A 22,686-nucleotide genomic window follows, 5' to 3' on the forward strand; every position below is an offset into this window, starting at 1 on the left:
TCTAAACTAGTATGACTGAAAATTTGCGGGCAAAGACTGCCCCAAGAAGTCCGATTTTCCTTTACGAACCCAGAAATGTCTTTGATGACTTCACCTTCTGTAAGGAATAGTTCTACGTGGCTTAGAAGTGCACAAGAGATTGGTTAGTGTTGATTAGCAACCCAGCAAAATGACTATCTAGTGTTATGATGAACCAAACCAGTGAGAACCATCTCAAAAAGCTTGTGCATATCACAGCTTTAAAAAAACGACTAGATGTAATGAATAAAGACCTGAATCAGTTCAAAGATTTCCTTAGGCAATCACAGATAACTACATTACGAAAGGACATTAGAAGATTCAGCCATGAAAAATCCTCCCCTTCAACAACTGACATTTATTACACCAAACCAGTTCATACAGCACAGACACTTAAACAGACATCAAGAAAAAGGTCACCAACCCAGATTTGATCGTTCAGCTCAAATGACTAGCAGTAGTAGAGGCGAGAATGACAGATGTAGATACCAACGGTATCACCAGCCCACGACACCCACATTCCTCTAAGGATATTGGCTCAACCTGTTCCAACTCATAGTCTCTAGAGGGATATCCAGCAAGGGATTCCTCGTTTTTTAGGCAGGGGCAGATGACGAGGCAGGGGAAAGCAAAAAGACACATCAAGGATACAGTGGACAGATGAACAACTGCAGGTGATAACACACAGCAGGAGGAAGGATAACCAACTGACATGAGCAGATCCACAACCAGTGGTGAACCTGAGTACGCATCACTTGACTGATACTGAACAACAGGTTCTAGCAAAAGGCTCACCATTTGCCCCTACACCCAAATTTGATGCTTACATTCAGGTGTGAAATAGCAAAATATGTTTAGTATAATAAGATTGAAGCCTTTTTTCGGGATAACACTGCTACTGATTCAACTGAGGTTAACACAGGGCTTAAAAACAAATAACCTTTCCAACCACCGGTGCAGTCTATACACAGCGAAATTCTGACCTTTGAACAAGCTGTTATCACTGAGTTGGAGTATACAAACCTCATCATCCATAAGCACAAGAAGTGTCATCACTGAATTTCCCATCATCCATCTGCACAGGAATTGACATCATTGGATTTCCCATCATCCATCTCCACAGAAAGTGACATCACTCCTCCTCTCTTTGGGATACCAGGACCTACCTGGTGATGGTGGTTGCTGGAGTGCCAAAACCAAGCCTGTCTGAGCCTTTCAATGCTTGGACCGCTCCCAGTGCCTGGAAGCCTGACCTCCCACTTTATGCTGCTACCATGCGGTGACCCTCGACAACCTCAACCCTGGCCACAGCTCCCCACGGTGCTGCCATGCCACACCACACAACAACATGGGTGCGTTCTCCTCTGCTTCCTCCAAGTTTCCATACACTTACTCACATCCAACACTCACTGCACCCGCACCAACAGCACCATTCTCTCACACAGTTGTGCAACCATTCACACAACACTCCGCACTCACATGCATGCTCCTCAACACTCAGTTACTTACCAAACATTCCACAGAGATCTGGGACCTGCTCAATGACAAAGCTCCAGACCAACTTTTCCTCATGGAAACCTGGCTGAGCCCATCATTGGCACTTGTCATCACCACAGCCACCCCCCCCCAACTACAAGATCACTAGTAACAACAGACTTCACAAGCTCAGAGAGTGGAATAACCATCATCTACAAGAATGCCATCAGTTGCCCCACCTCCCAAGACACATCATCCTCCAACATGTAACACCTGGTGTTCAAGTTCCAAGTCACAGCCAACTGCTCCATAATCAACACTCTCATCTTCAGATCACCAGGACTGTGCACCAAATTTACCATCACAGACCTCAATACACCACTCGTCGTCGACGCTAGCAACTCAGAGGCCTGAATTTCCACCTGGATGACCACGACGACACTAACTCAAAAGCAGTTATCAATGACTTTGGAAGCCTTGGCAGCACCCAACAAATAAAGGCACCTCTCCACATCGCCAGGCACCTCCTGGATCCTATTTCCCACACCTTTGAAGATATTTGATTTGACAAGCCCACACCAGTCTCCTAGACAGGCCACAACCTCATCAAGTTCAGCACCCCCTATCCAGGTCCAAAACGCATCATTACCACCAGACCAGCCAACCAAAACTGGAACTGTGTCACTGACCAGGACTGGAACACCATTCTCTGGAACACCCACCAACCTGAACACAACAGCAGCCTCCCCAAAGCTATCGTCAATTTCAACAACTGAAACACCAGCTGCGCCAACTTCCTGGCCACCTCAAACACAGCAATACAAGATCTAGACCCGTGATGTGATGGACATTTTCGTTTCTATTGTGCTACCCATAGTAAAACTGCGACGTGAGCTGACAAAATTCCTGTGACAGCACCGGGAGGATGAACAGCGGTCCCGGGTGCACCATGACCAGTATGTGTATAAACCATGGCTCCTTCGAGGGGACAGTACATCCTAGAGCTGATGCATAACACTGTGCTTCGTGACAAGTAACATTAAAACTAACCAAAAAGAAACCCCGTCTGCTCCTCCCTTCCCCCCCCGCCTCCCTGCCAGTGGATTTCCAACTACCCACACCCCAACTAGGCAGAGTGCCTGTGGCCCCCCCTCCCAACTGTGAAGCACCCGGCCACAACACTACCTCCCCCGCCGCTTTTGGACGATATAAGCATGTTACACATTATGCAATTCAGACATATCCAATCCCCTTCCATTGTTTGTACCCCGAAGCCTTCCAGTATTAATAATCTCGCCAGGATCATGGAAAGGTTCTAGGGTTGCAGTTATGTCCTTCCCTCCACTGCATTGTAAGGATAATTACACAGTATACTGCCTATTGTGAGGAACACCCAGCCCCAGTGCTCAACATATAATCAAAGACGTCAGGTACACCACTATCCAGTTCTGTACTTCACTATCGAGGGCATACCTGAGCGCTCTATGCCGAGAAAAGGCACTCTATTGTCCCAATCATAGCTCCGTCCTACCCCAGAGTCGTTATGCATAGCTAAGTTTAACCTTATCTGAACTTAGAGTTCCTCCAGTTCAGTTATGCGACACTAAGTCCGATTCTTTCTCCTTACTGGTCCGGTCGCCATGGCGGTCAGCTCCTTGCTCAGGTCTACTGGATCCAGGACCACCGTTGCGGTTCCTGTTGGGTTTTTCCGCACGGCGCCAGCCCTCTAGCCAGTCCCACACATCCTCAGGAGAGCAGAAGAACCACGTTTTGCCATCTGATTCCACTCTGAGTTTTGCTGGAAACAACATGGCATATTTCACCTCCTTGTCCCTCAGGGCTCGTTTAACCGCTAGAAAACTGCGACGTTGGGTTTGGACCTTCGCGGTGAAGTCGGGGAAAAAAGTAATAGCGCTGTCTTCCAGCTTGAGCGGTAGAGTGGCACGTGCAGTCTGGAGTATAATGTCTTGATCCCTATAATTGAAAATTTGCGCTATAATAGGTCTCGGCGGGGCTCCTGATTTCGGTCTTCCACCAGGTACGCGGTGGGCGTGTTCAATGGAGAAATAGTTGGAGAGTCCTTTCGGTTGCAACTTCTTCAGGATCAGTTCCTTGACGAAGAGGTCTACCACAGGCCATTCTGCCCGTTCCGGGACGCTTAAAATCCGTATGTTGTTTCGGTGTGCCCGCCCTTTGTACTCCTCAAGCTGGTGCGCCATCCTGTTTTGTTGATCTAACAGTTGAGTGACTTGCTGTTTCAGAACTGTAGTATCTTTGTGTAACTCCGCCGTGCCTTCCTCCACCTCTTTTACACGAGAGTCCATTTTCCGAAGGTCAGCTCTGATAAGGGAGACCTCTACATTTACAGTGTCCATGCAAGCTTCTAAGGAGGTCCGCACACTTGTAATGGCCGCCGTAATGTCTTGCAGTGTCAACTTCTTCAGTGGCGGCGGGTTTTGCTGCGACTCAGACAACTCCTGCGTCATGGTCTCCTTCTCTCCTCCTACGGCCGACCATGCAAATTTGGCCAGTTTAATTTGCGCCTGAGTTTTGCCGCCCTTACCGGACGCCATGGCGCCCCGGCCCAGGTATTACTGATGTTCGTGGGATCAGCCCCAGTATTTACCGCCGCCTGCCCGGGGGGGGGGGGGGGGGGAGATGTGTCCCCTGACGGCCTCTTGGATTTCCTGAGCTACTGACCCTCCAGCCGCAGGTATATAGATGAAGAGCTGGGTACAGTGCAGGGCCGGTGGTAGCGCACTATATATGCACAGGTTGTGGCGGTTCCCTACTCCGCTTTTGCCGGTCAGATTGTAAGTCTCCTTTACTCTGTGGGGCAGCGATGGGGTAACTAAGCACAGCAGTGAAAGAAAAACCGTGGAGCATTAACCAGTCTCTCTGTTGCAAGCTGGACTTGCATGCATCCGCTACATTGAGTGTCCATCAGGGTGCAGCTGGGAATGCTGAGAGCAGTGCCCTGGGGGAATGTCACTCTTTTTCCCAGTTGTGAATGATGCTACCTGTCCCAATGTTATGCAGGTGTGGTTAGGAATCTCTGTGGGCACTTCCAGGCACTGCAGCACTTATTGTGTCCCCCCTACAGTGTCTCACGGGGTGCAGGGCCACTCACCACTCTACTCAGCGCTCCCCGCCGCTGCCTCTTAAAACTGGCTGCCTGCGTCAGCCGGTGTTAAACACGGCTCGGGAGGCCTCAGAGGCCGGGGTCTCAGATCCGGCGGCGACCGTCACACCTACCCCTAGCCCGCCCCGCAAATCCGCGCAGTGGCTGAAGAGGCGAGGGGGGGGGGGAGGACAGGGCTTGATACACACTCTCCGCAGTGTGCCTTTAGTCTCCCCAGCAGCAGTCAAGGTCTGGGACGGCAGTCTAATCGGCCCCACAAAGCCGGGGCCTCCAGTTGCGCAGATGCCGGCTGAGTGCGGTTGCTCTCGCCATCCCGGGCTCTTCCTGCCCCGGCGATCGGCAAAGATGCGGTGCGGCTGAAATTTTAATATATCTCGCGGGCCCACCGTGGCTCACCTCCACTACCGCTGACGTTGGGCAGCTCCGATGGAGACAACTGACGCTGTCCGATCCCCGTCCCCACCACACTAGCGGCCGAGGGAACGAGAACGTGCCGCCATGTCGTCCCGGAGCTCCGGCCGCATCGGGCTGTGCTTGGATTGATTACGGCCCCACCATTTCAAAAACAGCTTTGATTCTTCCTCCCGGGACTCCAGGGCCGGGTTCCTCTTGGAACGGGGTGTAAAAACAGGATGCTGCGTGAATATTCATCAGGATTAGCAGCGAGGGCGCCGGAGCCACGTTAGCCTGCGGCCATTCCCTTCGGCTGCTAGCCACGCCCCCCAGGAGACCACTGTTAAGTCCCCCAGGGGATGTATCTCACCAGACGTCATTGGGTTCTAGGAAGAAGTTGTATAAAGCAAGGGGATCTGTATAGGAGACAATATGTAACATGACACATTGTCTGCATGTGTTAACCATACATAAACAAAATAAACCAACATTTCCGATAAACGGACCCCTCCCACCCCCCATCCGACACTTCCAGAAACAAGGAGCATCTGTTGCGGTGTAGAGAGCAGAGGACCCCCAACGGGGGGCCCTCTGATACCACACCAAAGGTTCCCATCCCACCCTATCAACCTAAGAAAACAGGGAGTGCAAAACGATCTTGGCCTAGCAGCCCGCAAAGCGGGTCATCACGCCCACTCAGAGGACGACATTCCTAAAACAGAGTTCAATATACATGTTGTCTTACGAAACACTATTTGGCTAGTGGAGCAGTCTGAAGCCATCAAGGCGGTCACTCAGGGCTCGGCGAAACTCTATCTGACCCCGGGCCTCGCCACTTCTGGGACTTATTGCATCGTGGCCGCTGAGTTCTGGAACTGCGAGAGGAGTCTGAATCCAAGGCTGATAGGGAGTTCGCTCGGAGCTGTGGGCGCTCATCAGACCATGCGAAGACCGCCTCTGGGGTATCAAAGAAATAGGACTTGGAATTATAGATTATCCGCATTCGAGCCGGATATAGCAGCATATATTGTACATTCAATTCTCTAAGTCTACGCTTTGCAGCCATGAAGGATTGGTGTTGTTGCTGGACCAAGCGCATGTAGTCCGGGAAGACCAAGATAGAGCTAGATTCATATATGAAGCTGTCTTTATGTGTCCTGGGGAATCGCAGAATAGCATCCCTGTCGGCGTAATTCATGATCTTGGCGATAACAGGCCTCGGGCCTCACCCGGAGGGGGCTTCTGTGTCAGGGCCCTGTGCGCCCGCTCTACTATGAAGGCAGAGGATAGGAGATTAGGAGGCAGGATACCTTTAAGCCACTTAGTGATAAAGTTCGTCATGGATACCCCTTAACAGCCCTCGGCCAGGCCCACAAAGCGTAGGTTATTCATCCGGGCCTCCGTGTCCTCTACTCTAGAAGCCAGTTCCTGTGTGACAACAGTCAACTTATTTACTTTCTTTTGAATTGAGGTTACTGAATCTTCGACCGTTGAGACCCTCATTTCCGCCTCGGTGATCCAGTCTACTGCTTTGTGGAGAACTTGGCGTAGAAAGGAAACCTCAGACCCCACCGTGCCAATTTTTGCATCCAACATATCCCGGGCATTGTTGATTGCTGCCAGAAGGGCCGCGTTATCCAGAGCTGAGTGCCCCCATCCCCACCCACAGCACCCCCGGTAGCCGTGGTAAACTTGTCTATGGTGCCCTGCTTGGTTCCGGCCCCACGGGCCCGTCCTTGCCCATCCGATGTGCGACCGTGGGCCGTGTAGTGGACAGGGGACGAGAAGCTCACCCCACCGGGCAGGAATTTTGTAGTTATTAAGGAAAGAAAAATAGATATCTGGGGGCACAGATCCTTCGTGGATCTGCAGGGGGATCCCCAGGTACCCACGGATCCAGGTGAAAAACAAGGCCCTGATTGGCTGGCCGCAACCTGAAAGGAAATTTGTGGAGACCATTTTGTTTCTTGGCTGGGTCCCTGGGGAGAAAACATATATAAAAACACGCATAAGCTGTCAGAATAGATGTATCCTGAACCTATAGGACACATGGAGGGGTCTCGGAGGGACTCCTCAGGGGCATAAAATTGACCATTTAATTTTTTGGGAAAGTCAGCAGATCCACTGCTGCACATAGCACAACACCCAGTGTAAATCCACGATGGATCAGCAGATCCGAAGCCCAATGGAAAAATAAACTCACACCATGCCCCCGCAGTGCGTGGCGGTGGTTGTATTAACATATGGTGGTGAGATTTTACTTTACATTACAAAAAACACAGAATTCACTGAAAAACAACGAAGGTTACAGGGACATTATAGTTATGTTGATGTTCTACCCACACAAAGCCACAGAAATTCAGCAGTTATATTTATCCGAAGAAACCATAACTCATGCAGTTAAGTAACTTTAGGCCACAAGTTATAGTTTCTTAACATAAGTATAACTATAACTGCTGAATTTCTATGGATTTGTGTGGGTAAAAGGTCAACCTAACAATAACGTCTCTGTAACCTTATGTTTAATGTGTATATAGGTCACTGCATAGTTTTCATATAAGTTATCTGATTAGATACTAATGGGTCACTTTATTTTATTTATCTATCATATTATGTAAATATGATGATAGCAATTGTATTAATAAGTGCTTGACTATTGAAATATTGAGGAAAAGATAAAATAAAAAATTATAAAAAGCCACAAATAAATGTATTTTACATATAGCAACTTCTGAAAGTCTGACTTTCTAACTATATATCCATTCTTGCACATATAGAACTTTATGCAATACAATTTCATATTTCTTTATTATTTACCTCATATGTGTATATCCATTCCATGTGGTTATGTATCTACATATTTATTACTTTACTCCTAGTGTAGAAAACAAAGAAACCTTTAACTCCATCCTTTGTTAAAGAGGGGCATATATTTTGTCTACTCAAATGATTAGGAATGGGTATATATGTTGGTGAAACACGGCGGGCCTTTTTTGATTGGTTACGAGTAATGATTACAATATAGCGGGTTCACGTTAAAAGGTGCAGTATTCTATCGGGTCCATGTGACCACTCAAATTGGTATAAGTTGATGCAGGTGTGGGGGCAGACCCTTTGTCCGCTGCTTTCGAGATGTGAGACCATAAGTCATGGTAGCTGAGTGTTGGAGGACATGTAACAAGGTACAAGGTCATGCGGGCATCTTCTGTATGGGTTTGCAATGTGAGGCTTGTGACGGGAAAACCTTGACAATCAGATGTAGGTATGAACACATGGGGAATGCCAGAATGTTATGTAGGTCCGGGTGAACCACTGGCCACCGTATTGGTTTAAAGCAACGGCGTTTGAAACAATGCAGCTTGGGGTCTATACAATTGAGTCCTTATTGGCTGGAATAGATCACGTCATTACTTTTGGGGTTTGATGGTAATTTGGTGTTTTAATGTTGTGCGTTTTAAATCCTTTACACATATTGGGGTGCCAACATGACTGTGGTTGACTACTTAGTTGGATGCACCACCTCGGTTGTTAATAGTAGATGCAGGTCAGATGAAGTTAGAAAGTACAGTCATTACGCTCGTACCGTGCATTACAAGAGATAAACTTGATAGAACTGTTTGATGATATAATCTAACTTTGCGGTGACTGGGTATTAACTTTAGGAATGTCGACTCGTGCCAAATATCGGTGGGGGATACATTAAATTGACTAACACAAAAGGAGGATGTATTGTCCATAGACATGGAAGACACCAGGTTGTGCAATTTTATGTTGTTTCACTGTTCGAATTGAACAAAAACAAACATGATATGCGATTGTAGGTGTCGTTGATGGAGGCATAATAGCTGAAACAGACTGATTCATTGAGATCAATAGTAAATATGAGGACCCAATGCACACAAGGGACCGGGTTTGAACAGGCAATGGGTGAAACTGAGAAAGATGATATCTAATTGCCCGATACATAATTCTAATTGGTATGTGAAGGACTCGCTATGGCTCATATGACTTATTGTGGGATACCTTATGGGGTGGTGATACCTGTTAGAGAACAATGTATTATTACCCGAAGCTCTAGTAAGGATGATTACTTGATGGATGAAAGGGGGATACGGCAGGGAGCCTTTGGGTGAGGAATTTATAATTGGTGACCTGCTGGGTGAGAAGACTGCCCCATCCAAGTGTGAGAACAACCATTATACTCTATTCTTTGTGTCACATTTCAATTTGACCTACATTAATATTCCATTCCAGTTCTTAGGGGTTTAATGATACCTAACTTAGTATTTGGAGCTTTGCGCTACATTTTATTGATGACAAGCATATTGTGCGGCTGATATTTCCCAAACTGGGATATTGCCACTTTGCATCTTATTACAATGTGCATGCTTATTACGATGTACTTTGATGGGACATAAAAGTGGTTATATTATTATCAATAGACAACTTAACTATAAGCTGAGCATGATGGTTTGAAATGATTACACATATGGTTTTGAATTACTATAATATATCTGCTATTCTGTGGTATTTTCTATCATACATACACTCGCAAGTTTTGGTAGGTTTTAATATATTTTTAACTGTATTTGTTAACATATGTATCTTATTAATGGATGGGAGTGCATTTGGGAGCTTTTTTGTGATGGTCCCTTCTGTCCTTGTGTGGGCATCACATGGCCATTATTTCTATATTAGGTGTTTGTGAAATGGTCTATGTGTATTTTAAAATGTGAATTCATATTCTTTGTATGTCTTAATGAGAATCTGCAAATACATGTTATTTTATGTATCTCCTTTCAGCCCTGAGGAAGTTCACATGTGGTGAATGAAACGCATTAGCCGTCTCATACTATCATTTAAGAAAGTAAAGAAGACTTGGAATACATACAATTTTGAACTGGACTTTTGTTTAAATGGACTTTAACTTTTCAGTTCACTACCATCTGTGAAATTTGGATTTAATTTAACATTCTGGTTGCACCTTGGGAGCAGCAGGTTTCTTGGTTAAGGTGCATGTGGGAGGGATGGGCGGAAAAAGAAGCGGGGAGGTGGAATGTGTTTCATAATGATTGAGTTTTTATTATGATGAAAGCGTAAGACTGATAGTATTAATGTTTTTCTTGTGGATTGCCAGTTTGGTGGGAAGATTCTTTCTTAATTCTTCTCTCTGCAATTGTCTTCTAGGGCGTCCACACAGCACAGGAGGAGGTCCCCCAGAAGCGCAAAAGAAGAAGACATGAGCAGCAGTAAGTAAAATCACTTGATTCAGTACTTATAGGGATAGGTACTGTCACCACACCTAGTGGAGAGGCCTTACTACCATAACCTTTATTGATAAAGTGAAGAAAGAGAAAGAAAATTCAAGGAAAAAAAATAGAAAAAAACACCTGGCTTGCCCTGGGTATTCACCCTACTCTTAGGCTGATAGTTAGGAGTTTCGTTTGGCTTTGTCTTATATTAATGTTATTTGTTCAGCTGGTTCCCTACTGGTTAATGACTACTTTTAATGAAACCAACGTGGAAATTCCCCCCCCCCCCCAAAAAAAAAACTGACGTCTATAATTCCACCAATTATTGTTGGGGAGGTTATTTTGAACTTTATTCCAGTGTAACAGAAAGGGGAGACAGCCAAATACTCTCCAACACCTATTTTTCCAAGGTGATGTCGGTCGGGATTAAAGAGGAATGGAAACAAAGAGAAACAAACAGAGGGATATGCAGATCATAGGTTCCCTTCACACGCAGTACTGCTAGTTTTAGCATTGCCCATAGAAAACCTGACCCACTCTCCCCTTAACCCTTTCCCAGCTCACGTAACATGTCTGACGCAACTCTCTCCCTCCTTTCTCCTATTCAATCCAACTAACAGACTCGCATGTCCACCGCTCACATTAACAACTTATATTTCCCTATACTAACCCACCTCTTATACTTTTCTGTTCCGGACTAGTGTGCAACTCGTCAAAAAGCGATTCAACACCTCGTCAGAGACTGTAAGCGCTATATAAATACAATTACAATCTGTGACTTGGAGATATTCTTAGTCACAAACTGGCTAGCTACCAGAAAGAGTGGAGTGCTGGGTCCTATGGCCAACACAGTCAAACAATGTAGATAGGTCAAGCAACACAGCTAAATAAACCTCCCACTGCCTAGTTTGGGATTGGAAATTGCCAGTTTTCCATCTGCATGTTGATCTGAATCCATACTAAGGAGCCGAGGAGATGCTTTTACAATAGCTACAACTGTAGTTTGCTTGCTACAACTTCCGCTATACATTTACTTTGAAATAGGAGTTTTGAGAACAATTTAAGGTTTGTACATTCACATCTGCTTCTTTGACTGGGGTGACTTGGCCTAAATTAAGGTAAACTGTGGAAAATATTGAGAGAGATTAGTGGATTGATTTAAGGAAAAAAGAAGCAACGCTGTCCAACACCAATTTTGATCTCATTTGATAGTATGGCACGCCCATTAATTTTAAGACCAGGGTCTTGAGGAGGGAATGCATATCAATTTGTTGGAATTCTGATCCAGAAGGTTCATCTCTGCCTCAGATATTCAGTGGTTGGGAATCTAAATATCCTGTTTGATTTCAAAAACAGTCTCAATGAAGTATCTAGCAATGTTAACAACAGATGGAGTGTGGAGAACAGATTGAGCCTCAAAGGGATTGAGACAATCCTTGGAGGAGGAGAAATGTGTTTAATTGTGGTAGTTAGAGGCTCTCAAAGGGCGTCCTTCCATCAGGAGTGGTTGATGTGATTTTGTTTGTACTCAAAGTAATTTTAGAGCTTCAGTGGGGTGGTTTGAGTTCCATGCTTTTTCTGCTTTCCTAATTTAGCCATTACTATCATTATCTTCTTGTCTAACATTTCATGATTAAAAATGTATTAGGGATGACGCAGGAGTTTTATTTTCCACCTCCCTCGCACAGGATTAAAGGAATCTAAACACCTAGGAAACCCTTTTTGTGTTTCTACGTTTCAATGAGTGTCAACATGTTTTTGTCTACAACGTGTACCTTACTTGGGTAAAAGTTTTAAGAAAAACAAGGGTACCCCAATACGTGAACCTGGGGTGAAATATGCGTTAAAAAAACAATGGTTCGGGTGTGGCCAAAAGGTCCAATAATAAAGTGATCCTAAGGAGAGCACTTATGGTTAGAGAGTTGAAGATTAATTATTTTAAAGGAGCAAACAAATTATTAATGTACATAGGGACATAAGTGAGTTCATGTGAAACATTTATTTCCACAACAATAGAATTCAGGTGCTCACACAATAAGTGAAAGAGGCGTGACGTGCAGAGTGATGGTGAAGTTTAAAATAACGGCATCACATTGACAACAATAGTGTAAAACTCCTCAAGCAACTTTATAGAATAGGAAAAGTTTTGTTGTAAAGGGTCAACGGCGTTTCGATCTCAACTATTCGAGATCATCATCAGGACATATAACGGGTGAGCAAGCTGAATCTAAAATGAGGAAAAACGGGCAAATAAATAAGCTACAGTTTGATCCCTACATGTAGTATAATTAATACAATCAGAGGCTCCTTTTTATAAAAAACATAATGACATATTTAAATATATATTACTCCTGAATTATTCTGTATAACATGTCTAGGGGTCAAGGTAGGTGTGGAAATACATGAATTAAGGCAAATACAGAAGCGAAAGACATGATTTAAAGGCAATTCGGAAGCGAAAGTCAACAATGTAAATTACAAGTGGTGAAAGTATTTAAACGGTGGAAAAGAGAAGATAAATAGTAGCGATTCAGAAGCAACAGACCAGTAATTGTGAAAATGCTGCATGTGAATATGCAAGCATAGGTGGGAGTACAAGGAATAATATGCGCTAGTAGGAAGGTAGAGTTGAGAGCGCAGATGAAGCTGGGTAGCAACCCGCTAAATGAGAGAAGGGGGGAGAGGGAGAACACTCAGAGTAGACTTGCTGATGCAATTATTCGTAGCGCAAGGAAGAGCAATTGAGGGCTTTAGAAAACAGCTGAGGGTAGACGAGTTCACCCAGATAAATTCACTGAAGGTACGAGCGTGAGAATATCGCTATAATGTGCATGATCACGCACAGTTTAAATCACCTGAAAGGTATCGGTATTCCGATAATTGGCCTTCTCGTTTCTTTCAGGACTCATCGGAGAAACAATACGAGAGAGGAGGACGTTCTGAGCGCAGACAGGAAGATGGACTTGCAATGCACGTCTGATGTAAAGATAAAGGAGGGAGAGAAACTTCTGAAGTTTAAACCCAATTTAAAAAAAAAGAAAGTTGCATGCTTTAACCCCACAATATGCCACTAACACTGAGAACCCTCCTCCTGAACAAGAGTTAGGTGGGGACTCTCCTCGACAGCATGGCAGAAGTCACTATTGTTCACTAGAATCTCCAGAAGTTTCTGGCGGCGAACTGATCAATATGTTACAATTGAAAGCTCAGACAGGTGCGTAGCTCCTCCAGATGGATTATATAAGTTGGATATACAATTTGAGGGTAATATATAGCACACTATTCGTGTAATATTCTGGGAAAATATAACATCATCATATGACATTCTCTTAGCAGAGGTCGATTGGCCCCCTGAGTTTGTACGAGCATCCCCACAAGGTGAAGATGTTATAATACCATAATTTTCTGCGCTTGTCCCGATGAGGTCAAAATAGCCTAGGCCGCATAATGGGCTCTTGCACAAGTCCCAGCTTCATATCATAAACCTGTCAGCTGGGATAAGGACAGTCCTTAACATGTAATACCCATAAGGTCTAGCCCACAAATGTAGCCACAATATCCAATAAAACGGGATGCTAAAGCACCTGTTAGAGAAACAATTAGAGTGCCAGGGAGTAATTGAACTCTGTGTCTCCCAAATGAATAACCCAGTGGCGGCTCCTCCATAGGGGCGTGGGTGCGTTGCCCCACTGCTTTCTCACAGTGCGAGAAGCAGAAACATAAAATGGTAAAAACTACCATATTATGTTTCTGCTTCTCGGCAGGTGGGCGCTCCTTCTTGAGGGCAGGGGGGGGGAGTGCCTTTGCCCACTGTTGTGGGTACGGACTGTTTGGTCGGCCTCCAGGGCCTACCAACCCAGTCATGCGCACTCCCTTTTTAGGTCTCGCGTAGACCGCGCATGCTGTTGCAAGACCTATAGTAAACACAATATATAGGGTAATTTCTCCTGTCGCTTGCCATTGGTTGATTCTGGCATTGCTCTTCTTATCTCACTTACTCTTCTTATCTCACTTACTGTTGGCTGTTGATCCGATAGTCACTTCCGTTTTTGTAGGAGGAAGCACCGACCAACTACAGTTTCCCTACACTGTGAGTGTTTATATATTGTTTGGGGGACTACTTTTTAGTTCGAGCATCACACACACACACATGCATACATAATCAGCACGGCCCCCTTTTGCGAGCGCCGTGCTGTTAATGGTTTCATTGTTTCTTCCACCATGCTCTCGCTCTCTCCCTTCTCCCCCTCCCTCCTTGTTTAAAGAGCTTGCTGGAGCTCCGTTGTCAGTAAGATGCCACACTTTAACTTCAACAATTTCTGCTTTTTAAGCAAATAATAAATAAGACAGTAAAAGATCAGTGGGAAGTGCTTGTTCCTTGCTCTGCCCAGGGCAGCTCACCTGGGCTCCTGCTGTGTGAGCACACAGGGCTGCCCGGACCGTTCCCTCACAGCTCCTCTCACTGGTGTACACACAGAGCACAGTGGAGGGAGGGGGCAGCGGTGTGAGGGCGGAGAAGGCAGCAAAGGGACCTCCCTTACAGCAGCATCATCTCTGTGCAGCTGCAGCTGGGCTCACAGGCTGAGTGGGTCTGTCTGTGTGTGTCCTGGGCCGGGGACCTCAGGAGGTGAGAGATCTCATTACAGAGTCATGTGACAGGAGCGAGGAGCCTCAACCTGCCCAAACCCAGCCCCTCCTGCCTGGGCTGCACCTACTCTCTCCAAATACTCTAAGTACCTTTTATGTGCCCTGCTAGTACCGTATGTAAACTCACGTCCTTTGCATTCTACGCACCTTAAACACGTGTGTTCTGTGCATACCGTATGTCAACACATTTCGCTAACATTCCATAAAGCATGCACTTGTATCTCCATGTGCATGCTGTATACGAATAGGGTCTCTGCACTCTGCAGCGCGCACATGTGTGTTGAGCTCACACTGTGTATATACATGTGTGTTCTCGGAACTCTAGGCACCGTGTACGCTTGTGGGATCGGCACATGCTGTATGTAAACATGGCACAGTGTGTTCTGCTGCTCAACATAAGCCTTGCCATTTCCAAGAGGCGGGCAGCGCCTCTCCCTTGCTCAAGGCGGGTGAAACACGATACGTCCCTTCTCAAATGAGAAAGGACTGTGCATTTATCCACAACTGTTTTCACGAGCCCGAGAAGTCTATTCAGCTTTCATGAGATTCCGCGGCTATTATTTCCAAATACACAAGTATGTGACATCACCTAATTGACACTGAACCCCTCTGAGTCTGGTGTGAGCGCAGACTGTCTGCTTGAGTCTGGTGCAAGCAGGGGGCACGCGCAGACTGGCCTTCAAGAGCCTAGTGCAAACAGCGCTGCTATGATGACGCCTGAGAAACTCACGATAAGCCAGTGTTGCAGAAAGCACAGTGGGGCCGGAGCAGTGTCAGGGTCTCTAAAGGCAGAAGGGCAGCAGGGGCGGGGGTCATTCATGTCAGAGGGGACTGAGCATCTGCAGTATTTATTTATTTTATTTATTTTGAAGGTTTTATATAGCGCTGGCTAGACCCAGAGGTATCAGAGCGCTTTACAAGATAAGGATAGTATAAGGCACATAGGGTATAAAAGCATATGAAAGGTAGTGCAACAAAAATTTACAAAGTACAGACAACATGAGCATTATACAAAACCAGTTAAATAAACAGGGGCAGGAGCTATACATTTAAGTAATTAGGTAAATGGTGAAACAGGAGAACAGGGTATATAATTACTGAACAAATATAGTGTGATAGATAAGAAATGAGGAGTAGGACAGAGGTTAGGAGCCCCAATAATAATTGAGGAGGTGGGTTTTGAGGTCTTTTTTGAAACTAGAATAGGAGGGATTACAGCGCAGGTTTTTTGGGAGGGCATTCCAGATAATAGGGACATTGCCAGAGAAGGAGCGAGATTGTGTAGCTTTCTTTTTATGCAGTTCTTCCAACATGCGGAACAAGTTACTATTAATAACTACGTCCACACTTAATGAATAAAACTGCATTGTGTGGAGTGACACTCATTTCAAAAGAAGACATTCATTTTAAATACAAGTCAGGACGAAGTTAGTGCTACAGATTTAAAGTGGCATCCCCAAAATATAAAGTGGGTGCTATCCAAGCAACAAAGTAGAGCTCCGATTTCTAGAAAGATTGTCAGCGAACCATCAGTAGTAACCAACCGACTGAAACACTCGCAAGGAAAACACGTTTTCACTCCTCAGATCCAGCACTTTAGGACCAGTTTCTAAATATATTTTTCTAGAAAAAATAAAGAAAAGCAAAAAACTGCAGGTGATCAAGAGTGGGCATAAGTAAAAAGGAAAACAAGATATGGAGGACTAGTAATTCGGGTTTAGACTAGTTGAATGCAGACTCCCTCCCCACCTCTTGAAGAATGTCCAGACTACTGCAACTTTAGTAAAAAATAAGTTTTTCTTGTCACACTTATTGGATGCAAAATGTATACTGAAATGAAAACAGCGTTTATGAGGTTAACAATTACATCCCTCTAAACCATGGAAAACAGTCTCTAGACCAGACTAACGTCCATTAATGCAAGTGACTAGACCTCCCTCAGGCTTCCATATGGGGATGTAACTGAGCAGTGACCAATCCCGGATGGACTTGCCCCTATGCGGCCTCTTACTCTGTGGATGGTAAAGGTCTCAAAACGGGTCGGTAGGATGCCCACCTCTGTCCAAGTCATCACAGACACACTGTGTCCAGTCCTGAACTTTCTTGTGATCACCTAACACACTCTGGAGCATATTAACAACTCGTAGCGATAATTATCGCTAAACGCGGTTAGCGTGTTTTTTTCTATCGCTGGATTTCATCGCCATGATACCGCTGTATTAACAACGCTTTGCGCATTGGCGATATAAAATCCAGCAATAGCGGCGAAATGCAGGAATATCGCAGGAAATCCAGCAATAAAACTTCAGTGATAGGGAAATCCTTGCTGATAGGCCATGGTGGACTTAGTCCATCAATCCACCTTCCATGGAGTAGATGACTAAGTCAGAATTTTTGCAGGAGTTAAATCCTGCGTTAAAGGGGGCTTAGCACGCCTTTTCCTCTCGCATCACGGGTCAGGGGCAGCCTTGTTAATATGGCGGTGCAGAGTTAGCAAGTGTTTTCCATTTAGTTTTGCTAAGGTACGCCCACTTTGCATGTCATTAGCGATAATAATCGCTGACATGCAAAGTGGAGAAAAAAGGGCTGCTAACTCAAGGAAACACGCGTTAGCGTGTCCTTGATAATTGAGCGATATATAAATCGACGCTTTTCGTCCGAAAACGGCCACCAAAGAGGCGAAATTGGGCTTGATAATATGCCCCTCTGGGTGTTATGGTCTTTCTCTGCTTTCATTGAACTAATTAGACTAACATATCTGAAATCAAATAATTTGTAGGGATACTTTCAGGGCTGAAGACAGAGTCCATAATGATCTGGAGTGACTTGCTTCCATCCTTTGTCACTGTTTTCCCATATTTTGCTTCCTCCTTCTTTCTCCGAATTCTCTTTTGCTCTTTCTTGCTCTCGGTCAAAATCTGATGATGCAAAATAAGTTCCAGTCCCCAAAATTGAGTAACAATGCCAAACGACCTGCAGCTACCTGCACAAATTAAGAACTATCTATAACTGTACATGTAGTATGATTTAAATCAAAAGTGATATTAGAAGATTGGTACACCACCTAACAAACGTACTTCCCTCACACGACCAAAAAGAGGATCTGAAACAAAATACACCAAAATTATAATAATGGTTGACAGTCATGCTCGGCACCGACCATCTGAAACAAGCATTGGCACATCCAATAGGTCTCGTCTTTGGGACCTTATAAGTGTTTAGACATGCAACAGTTCATGTTGTTGCACCAAGGATATTGTGTTGGATAACTAAACACTTATAAGGTCCCAAAGGAGAGACCTATTGGCTATGCCGATGCTTGTTCTCTATGTAGGCTGCTGCATGCAGCCTACAAAGAGAAAATGGCCTGGCTGGGGCGCTCTCCTGCTCCTTGGCTTAGGGGAAGCGGAAGGAGGCTGCCTGCTTCTTGTTCTGCAGAGGCAGGAAAGCAGGAGCCGGAGCTGCGCGTGGACGCGCGGCTGAACCGGAAGCCACCTCTAGGAGGGGTCATTCCATGCCGAGGATGCAAATCCTTCACGGCTGAAGCCGAGGCCCGTCTCCGAGCTAGAACTCAGCTGGGGGGGGCCTCTGTGGGACCATCCGTACACGCTGTGGGGACACAGCCGAGGGCCTTCCTGCGTCCCTGGGGGGAGGAGGGGCTGCCTTCCTTTGTGCTAGTCTCTTCCTCTCCTGCCCACACCCCCTCCAGGTCTTCCTCCCATATTCCTTAAACCCCCCTGGGACACATTCCACTGTCCATGAACAGTAAAGAGTCGTAGGGTCTTAGGGTGGATGCAGCTTGACCTGTGCCCCTGCGGGCGGAGTTTCCCCGGGTTACAAGAGGTAGGAGGTATGGAGGGCAGGACAGCCAGTGGGTCTGGGATGTGCAGGCGCACAGGGCATGGCTGCAGTGCTGAGAGAGAGCGGCAGGTCTGTTATGCAGAGGGTCTTAGTCGGAAGAGGTGGGGTGCAATGGCTGATGAGTGTAGGGGTCTGAGTGCAGGAGAGTTCACTCCTTACTGTAGTCAGAACGATCTGGGTGCAAGAAATGGGGTGTCTGGGTTCAGGACAGGTCCATCTCTCTGTGGTCAGCAGGACCTCCATGCTGGATTGTGGATCTGAGGTTACAGGATAATCTTGGACTCTATCATGGAGAGAAAGATCTTCTTGCAGGGCAGGGATCTGAGGCTACAGGATAGTTCTGGTCTCTCTTTGCCTCTACCGCATTGGGATCCTAGGGTACAGCATAGCTCTGGTCTCTCTGCAGTCAAGTGGATCCCTTCAGAGTTAGAGATCTGAGGTTACAGGATTATCCTGGATTCTATCATGGAGAGAAGCTCAGAAAATCAGGGACCCGTGAAAGGTAAGTTAAATTTTATTTAAATGTTTTTTTATTTTATTTAACCCCCCGTACGACCACCCTTCCCTCGCGACCACCCACCCTTTCATCCGAGCCTCACCCCATAACATCCCGATGGCCGCGGATTCAGCCTCTCTCTGACTGTCATATACCTAGGCCTGAAAACCCATCCGGGCCCTATTTATGTAGGTATTCTGGAGTTTTGTTAGGGTGTGTTTTTAAATGTGCAAGACTTGAAGGTTATAGTTCAATCGAAAAAGGTGGTGTTCTCTATTGTTGTTGCAGGATGAACATGTATATGCGACGTAAAATGTTTGCTCAATTCACATGGTAAAAGATGTTCTGTTATAAAAACAAAATATGGATGAGCAGCACATGCTAATGAGTGTTCTGACCGAACAAGTCTCATAAACTGGTTTGACAAAGCCTTAGCATAACTCAAAAATAATTAGTGTAAATATTTCGGTAGTAATGACAAGATGACACAGTATATGTGCATTCCTTACTACCGGAAAATGTGTAATATGTTTTAATTTGACATGGAATACTTTGTGCTGATCGTATCAGTTTGTCTCTTTTTAAATCCCCGCATAAGGATTTTTCACTGTGGGTGATATGAATTCAGATGCAGATTGTTGGGTGCACCACTGCTTGTGTGCTAACAGTCTTATTCTCGGTTTGCATCTGACTTTATTTTGTGTGCTATGAACAGGACCACGAATTGTGTCATCCTTCAGCGTGTACTGCATAATTATGGCAGTGGCAGTTTCTTTATTCTTCTAGCCAATTCATCCACCCCTTCCTTACTGCATCCCTCTATTCGCCCCACAACCTCATCCATCGACCCATAGCCTACACATCCATTCATTCACCCATCAGCATATTTGCCCATTCAGCCATCCACGTTCCTCAAACACATTAATTCACGTCCCCCACCCATCCATCCACATCACCAATTATCCATCCATCCATACATACCTGCACGCATGCATCCACCAATCCACCCATCCACAACTGGGAAATTACTGATTTCTGAACAATGAATGTATAAAACATTAAGGTATTCCATGTAAGTGATATAGTTTTAGTTAATGTTTCACATGTTTTACTTAATCTTGCATTCCTTAAGAGTGCCCCCTATTTCCAGGATGCTGTATTTCTGTATTTTGATGTGTAGCATATTTCTTGTATAGTGCATACTTTGAACTGAGTTGCATTAAGGCATTCTTAACGGGCCACCATTGAGAGCTTTAGAGCAAAGGTTGAAGGCTGTGTCAATTTCTCACAGTGCCTGTCAGTGGGTCAAAAAGGTGTTCAGAAAACTTGACCATCCAACCCCTGGCCTCACTGCTGAACAAGCAAAGGTCACTTATTTAAGTTGCGACTGTGATTCTGTGCAACTGTGTGTGAAGGAGGTACACAGTTGCCAAATTGAGAAGGCAATTGTAAAGGAAAACACAGTGCTTACAGGTGAGTCAGTGCGTTGTGTTTTTGGGGGTTGTAAAGTGAAGTTCTCGGATTATACCGAACAAGCGGCTACCTATGTCATTATCATATGAAATCTCTACTATTGATGTCATAACACTTTCGCAAGTGCTTTATCAATCTTTTCCTGCTTCCTCAAATTTGCTTGCAAATGCTCCATTTATCCACTCTTTTTCAAAATTTTCTCGGGGGGGAGAACCTCCTCAAACCCCCCGTAGGTTGTTCGGGTTTGCTCGCTACGCTTGCTCTCCTCAGTGCAGTACCACAATAGCTTTACGACTCACCACTTTCAAATGTCACCATCCGCCACTGGAACAACCCTGTTTTTCCTTTCTTAACACCAGATCATTCATATTGCATAGTCTTAGAATATAGACATTTAAATAGTCATACATGTACATTTGCAATGCAAAATACACACAGTACGGCACTTATAAATTATATAGTCTGTAAAGAATTTCAAACAACCATGAATATTTCAAAAGTTTTTCCTGACACAATATAGCACCTGAAAGCAGAGATTGGACGGCCTTCTTAGTGCTACACTTTTAATGTTGCTTTACTTGTCTCCCCATGGGCTATAAGAACAGTCCAGGACTGTTTGCTGAACGCATTGTTTCAATTCTACATGATGTTGACCCACATGCATTGTCCTACATAGATAACATCTATCAGAAGGAGGATGAGTTAAACACACCTTTAGCCAGAGTAGTTTGCATAATATTGGAATTTATTGAATCTTGCTACAAGTTCAACTGCAAAAAATCTAAAATAGCCTTTCTAAGTGTCCTATTTTTAGGATACGAGATTACCAAGCTTGGAAAAAGCTTTGCACCACACTTCCTAGAGAAGTGTGCTCTGCTACATCCACCAAACACACTTAGGAAAACGCGATCCCTATTAGGATTCCTTAATTTTGGCAGAACTTTCATACCTGATTAGGCACAGCACATTAAATCATCACATGAATTAATGCAACCTGATTTTCCCAGTTTACATTGGACATCAGACCATAAAGACATACTCAGATCACTACAATCTGAATTGTTTGCTACACAACAGTTACATACATGTGTAAATACTACAAACCTAGTGACTTTTATAGTAGTGGGTGCCATTGGCTTTACATATGTCACCTTTAATGAAGGTTAAACAGTGCCGACTGCATATAAATCACTATTATATTTCAATGCCGAGATACGTTTTGCATCCACTGAAAAAATACTGACTAAGTGCAGATGGCTATAATCAAAGAAAAGCCACTTGCACAAGGGAAACACATTATTGTTACTCCAATTCCAGCCTTAGAGGCTGTCACAAAAGCAAAGCAAATGTTCCAATGCTAAAGACCTCCATCCCATATGGATACAATGGGTAACATTCTTAACAGCTACGGATGTAGACTTTGTCTTTGACCCGTCTTTACAGACACAGGAATTTCTTCATTATAAGCAAGTTCATCCCATGCCCAGCAATGTTTTGCCTCTTGAGCAGTATAAGCCTATTATTTATTCTGAAGGTTCAGCCTTACCTGCTATAGGGACCAAGCATTAATATTTGGTGGCATGCGTCTCCATTCATAGTGTGATGTTGGATGGCCAATTCCAAATACAAAAATTCTGCATACAGTCCTTAGGTGACTACGCTGCGCAGTTTTAATTAAAAACACTGCATCTTGCACTAGAACATAGAGATCCTGAATTGCTCACACTTATATTTTGTGATTTGTATTATTGTGTCCGCTCTTTTAATGACAATTTGCATAATTGGCACCAGAATGGATTCAAATATTCGAAAGGCAACACTATAAAGCATACATTGCTTTGGGTGAAGGTGGTAGACCTAAAAGACAGGTTGCCTTACATTGAGTCATTAGTGTGTGGAACCCACGCTGTAGGGGGTTCTTTGGCAGT

The 22,686-nt window shown here is 44.9% G+C and overlaps 1 protein-coding gene and 1 long non-coding RNA gene across 5 annotated transcripts in view; one reads left to right on the forward strand and one right to left on the reverse strand.

The window, feature by feature from the left end:
- ENO4 (enolase 4) overlaps window positions 1–22,686 on the reverse strand; it is a 506,130-nt gene that overhangs the window by 69,279 nt on the left and 414,165 nt on the right. The gene's annotated exons all lie outside the window — the stretch shown is intronic.
- LOC146866920 (uncharacterized) overlaps window positions 1–22,686 on the forward strand; it is a 203,254-nt gene that overhangs the window by 46,498 nt on the left and 134,070 nt on the right. Inside the window, exons 3-4 of one of the 2 annotated variants that reach the window (XR_014960798.1) lie at window positions 10,217–10,278; window positions 13,184–13,280. This is a non-coding gene — a long non-coding RNA (uncharacterized LOC146866920). Of the gene's footprint in view, window positions 1–10,216; window positions 10,279–13,183; window positions 13,281–22,686 lie in introns of those variants that run through there. The other variant, XR_014960799.1, reaches the window with a different exon arrangement.

Source organism: Triturus cristatus, chromosome 1_2 (assembly GCF_964204655.1).
Source record: "Triturus cristatus chromosome 1_2, aTriCri1.1, whole genome shotgun sequence".
NCBI lineage: Eukaryota > Metazoa > Chordata > Amphibia > Caudata > Salamandridae > Triturus > Triturus cristatus.